This window comes from Pararge aegeria, chromosome 7 (assembly GCF_905163445.1).
Source record: "Pararge aegeria chromosome 7, ilParAegt1.1, whole genome shotgun sequence".
Taxonomy (NCBI): Eukaryota; Metazoa; Arthropoda; class Insecta; order Lepidoptera; family Nymphalidae; genus Pararge; species Pararge aegeria.
In genome coordinates, this window is record NC_053186.1 from 19,362,568 (window position 1) to 19,368,567 (window position 6,000).

Below are 6,000 nucleotides of genomic sequence, written 5' to 3' on the forward strand. Positions count from 1 at the left end.
TCCTGATAGCTTTTAGCTAATTAGCAGCAGCGAGTGAGCGCGACGGTTCGATGTCGGCGCCAAAGTGCTATTAAATTATCACGAAACGATTGCTGTTATGTCGAATTATTTTAAAATGATACTTTACTAGCTTTTGCGTTTTTTTAATAATCCTTCTGAAACTTTTTTTAGGGCGGAATCTTTTTTTTATACAAAATGTTGTCTAGATTGGTTTAGCTGTTTATCATCATCGTCATTGACGGCCGATTGGCGCAGTTTGCAGCTATCTGAGTCCAAGGCCGTGGGTTCGATTCCTGCACTACAACTGGAAAAGGTTTGTGTGATGAGCATGAATGTTTTTCAGTATCTGGGTGTTTATATGTATATTCTAAGTGTTTATGTATATTATTCATAACAATATTAATCAGTCATCTTAGTACCCATAACACAAGCTATGCTTACTTTGGGCCTAGATGGCGATATGTGTATTGTCGTAGAATATTTATTTATTTATATAAATCCATTATCGGCCCACCACAGGGCACGGGTTTCTTACAGTGAGAAGGGTGTAGATCATAGTCCACCACGCTGGCCCAGTACGGATTGGTGGACTCCACAAGCCTTTGAGAAAATCATAAAGAACTCTCAGGCATACCTATAAGTTTCCTGAAGATGTTTTACGATGCTCTTATACAAACAAGTCTTAATGCCATTATGGACCTATGGTATACAGTTATGGGATTGAACCTACCAAACAAACTAACATATTAATGATCCATCGATTTCAAAATAAAGTACTCAGAGGAGAAAGTACATTACCGAAGATCTGTTTGGAGCGGAGTATAGAGATTGAACAAATTATAAATAACACCATACAGATTCAGCTGCTTTTCGCGGAATAAAACAGATTAAGCTTATTTTTCATTATATATCATGGAATTCCGCAAAGTAACGCCGCCAGCTTCTATCCAATATAATTATGTCCTTGACACGACACTACGTCTGTGATTTTGCACTTGTTTTTTAAAAACTAATTTTGCTAGGAAAAACTGAAAACGCGAGCAGGGTTAAACCGGGGTGTGCATAATCAGTTTATCCAGCAGCCGCTTCTAATACGGTTAGCTTAGTATCACTTTATTTTAACTTTGCAGGAAACTAAAGTACTATTAAATAGTAATATTTTATACTAGCGGACCCTCGTGACTTCGTCCGCGTATGAGTCAATCGAGAAGCTAGAATAGGTCTGATGCCTCATGCCCTAACATCATACACATCGTGGCTAGCTATGTATCTACTATTATTTTACGTGGTATACTGAGTTAGTAAGTTGTCATTATTTTGGTTCGATACAAACATACATCCATCTATGCATCTTCATTTCCGCATTTATAATATTAGTAGGATTGTACGCATGAATTCGATCGTTGTCCCATATGCCTTAAGCTAATTGCTGTTATTTATAAAGAGTTATGTCCTTTGTCACTGACAATATTTATCAGATCTTCATTAAAATAGGACATATACATACATAGATAGTATAAATTTTCAAATAAAAAAAGAATTATTTAAATCGATTCAGATTTATCGGAGCTATATTGTTTTCGGGATAAAAAGTATCCTATATGTTGACCTGAAATCAGCTACCACTATACCAAATTTTATTTAAATTCGTTTAGAAGCTTTCACGTGATGACTTGACAGACAGACAAAAATTAAATAAACGGTTTATGGACTCGTTTGCATCAGAACTTGGCATCACAGAAAGATCTTTGTAGTGAAATACTACTTGTACAGTAGCTTGCACAGTTGTAGTCTAGCTTGCATGAGACAGATTTATTTTTTGATTATTCAAATACAGTACATAATGCACCTCTAAAGCCTGTAAAGTATTATTTCGTTGTTCATGTACACGTTGTATATATATAAACAACCAGACATTGAAAAGCATCCACGATTATCACACAAACATTTTCCAGTTGTGGGAATCGAACCCACAGCCTAGGACCGCTGCCCACTGCGCCAATCGGCCGTCAAATTTGCCAGGCGATAGATTGCCCCGTGTATTAACATCTTTATTACCATACATGTAAACCTCGTGACAGGGGCGAGTTGACTCTCGAATAACAACCACAATCAGGTCTCCTTTTGTTTGAGAATTTATTTTTAAATCAAAACACAATGTCAGCTCTTCAAAGAGAGCGACGACGACACAAAGGTTAACTGTATAATTGTTATTTTTCCCGTTTTTGTACCCTTTGACGCGCTATTAAGATTTCAATTAACGAGTTTTGCTTGTTTTGCATTGTTTTTTATTGTTTAAACATTCAAAAAAGCGTGGTAAAGGGCTATTTGAGACGAATTTAAGAAAATTTGGCTGAACAAGGAAATGATGAACGCTTAAATTTATGGACCAAGCAAAAATAGAAAACAAATCACAACACGTTTTTCCATGTTTTTTTTTCTACACCTTTGGTTGCCTAGAAGAAATCGCTATGTTGCGATAAGGCCACCAAATTCTACTCTTGCTCTATGTTTATATCTCTGTAACTACTTTTTTCTTTGGTGTACAATAAAAGTGCATTCATTCATTCAATACCTCTCTTAAAAGCTCTACAAATAATATGATTCATATGATTGTCCCATTGCTGGGAATGGGAATGGGAATGGGAATGCTGTCACAAGATTTATTGCAACATCACATAGCCATAGGCCCAAAGACAACTCCGTATGCTAAAAAAAATCTAATAACACCATCGTCATATCAACCCAATACCGGCCCACTACAAGGCACTACAATGTCCTCCCACAATGAGAACCTTAGTCCACAACACTGGCCCAAACCGCAGTGGTGGACACAAACACATTACCATAATTTACCATAAATTAGCCAAATAAGGGGACTGTCAGAATAGTGGATCATTTATCAAAACTGCTTTAATTCCAAAACCTCGAATTCTCTGGACCCTTATTAGTGAACGATTTGATTTCGATTCGTTTTCGACAGCCTATCTTCCGCAGCATCATTCTAAATATAATTATTATTTTATCATTTAATTTCTTTCTCACTCACTTAGAATCTAATTCTAATCCGTGAGTCCTCGGTGCTAATTCTGGTGTCTCACGACGGCCGATTGACGCAGTGGGCAGCGACCCTGCTTTCTGAGTCCAAGGCTGCGGGTTCGATTCCCACAACTACAAAATGTTTGTGTGATAAACATGGATGTTTTCTGTGGGTGTTTACTTGTATATTATAAGTATTCATGTATATTATTTATAAAAATATTGTGTCGTAGTATATATTTATTATTTAAAAGCCTGCTGCAATAGACAATAATAATGACCCATTGACGAATGGCGATGTGAGATATTGTTACCTTAGTTTTAATTTAGAATTATTTTACACTTGTTTACTTAGTTAGATATATTTATTTTTATAGTCAATACATTAAGTAAGTAATTTTATTATTTCTTAGCTTATACTAAGAAACAGTTGAATAACTTTGTGTAAGTAAGTGGCCATAGGTAAACCAAATAAATAACAAAATTGATGAATCAAAATGCGTTTTTCTTCATACATTAGCAGTATTGTTTAGAGTAGGAGAAGCTTTGTTATAAGTAGAGGACTAAGGTGCGATATACAGTACGGTTTAATGTTCCTCTGACAACATTGTTGGTGGAGCTTTTTGTCTGTAACTATTACTTAAAAAAAAAGAGTTATAGTTTCCTTGTGTATATCTACTATTCATTGGTAAATAAAATAATAAATATAAAAATATATTAAGAAAATTAAATTTATAGTCTTGTGTATAAGAAACATCCTATATAGAGTGTAAGCGACTATATATCTGGTATTCAATCGTGCGTTTGTTTCATACAGCAAAAAATATGCTGCGTCCACATTTCTTAATGCAGAATTAAATGTTTAATCATATTGTGTATATTACGGTTTTTTAAAAGTAGCCTATGTCACTTTCGGCCCTTTCGACTAACTAACTCTATGCAAATTATGTTGATTGGTTGCTTAGTTAGGGAGTAAAGAAAGGACAAACAAACACACCTTCGCATTTATAATATTAAGTAGTTAGGATATTGCTTAGAGTTGATGTAGATAATAGGTATATATTAATTATTATCACTATCTATATATTTTATTGTAAGTTTGTTATATGTACATATTATATTTGTATATATAGGTTTATGCATGTTTATTTGCAACACAGTACAGTTAAATGCACCACCTACCTCTCTTCTTGAGCTGTTTTTAACGCCTTTGGTTGCCTGGAAGAGATCGCTATGTAGCGATAAGGCCGCCAAATTGTATACCTTTTGTTAAATTTTTACTTTTAATTTGTTATGTTTATGTGGTGTACAATACAAGTGTATTCATTCATTCATAATGTCGATCGGATAGGATAATCATTATTTATGTATTTATTTATTTATGAATATCCTCAGTATACTTACAGCTTGCCAAAACGTACAATAAGTCAGTATTATAAGGGGTGTCAATGTTCCATGTTAAAAAAAAGCTGAATATAGGCAATCTGTGCACACATTACCCACCCGTAGTGGGGTGTAAGTGTGTGAGTGTAACCTTTACGCGCGATTGAAGTAAAAAATTATCTTATAATAACATTATCTTAACAAATGAGATTCAATATTAAAATAAAATAAGTTTAACAATAGAAAAATGAACACTTACGTTTTTTATAGGTCAAGTTATTATCAGGTAGGTACTTGATTTTTTATTTTATTATTATTTATTGATGAAAGAGTTAAATGTGTTGAATTTTATTCACTTTGCTATTCACAATTGATCCGTTTGAAAATATTGGAAATAAATAATCCTAATTGATTATGATATTTGCCACTAGCTGGCGTATAAGTCAAGAAGCGTGGAGTAATGACATACACTTACGACCTATGCAAATTATTATTTTTAGATAGTTTAACTCCAAAACCCTTGAATAAGATAAGCTTAGTTTTAAAAACGGGTTTCGTTTATTAACCTCCGTCAACCTCAAGAAAATTTAAGTTTGGATAGGAAGGTACTATTAGCAGAGCGACCATTATTTGCGGCAACCTAATTAACGGGCGAATGATGAGTGGCCACTTAATTGATAAACATCTTCAAATATTAAGCGACTGTTATTTTAGGTTAACATTTACCGATCCGGTACAACGCCGCGTAGACCGGCCAGGGTTATGAGTTTAATAAATTGGCATAACATCCCCCATTGGTTAAACATGGAGTCCATAAACTAGGCGATGCGTCGCAATATAGAGAATATATGATTGAGTACGCCTTAGCGGGAAAAAGACTCTTTTCTCTCTGTGTTATTCATAAATACATGTGCCGTCCTTATTTTAGACTCTTTCTTTTACATATTGGATAGAAGCAGGCGTTACTTTACGGAATTCCATGATATATTATTAAAATTAAGCTTAATTTGCTCCGCGAAAAGCAGGAAAATCTGTATGGTGTAATTTATAATTTCTCCAATAGGTATTTATTTATACTCCACACGAAACAGATCTTCGGCAATGTATCCTCTACGCACGTTTTGCTCCGACACAGTAGCTTCCTAGATTTTGACTTTAAAATAAATTATTGTTAAGTCAACAGTTAGAAATTATAAATTACAACATACATAATAATAATATATTAAAAAACTCTATATTAAACTCTAAAGGTCTATATTAAACTTATGAGATTATAAAGTATTACGTGGTATATATAGATATATTCTTTGAGGACACATTAGACAACTAGGCATATAAAATAAAGATAAAAGAAAAAATATAAATACTACATTTATTTAACAATCATATAACTAATGGATATAAAATATATTTAATTGTATACGTACATAAAATAGTCGACTGGGGTATGTATGGGGGATGTGACTGACACTTTTTGAGATGATGCTCCACGAACTGTTTTTTAAACATCCTTGAAAACAGTAATGGCGAATTCTCAAATGTATGAAAATAATGTAGGCGAGAGAAAAATGGGGAACT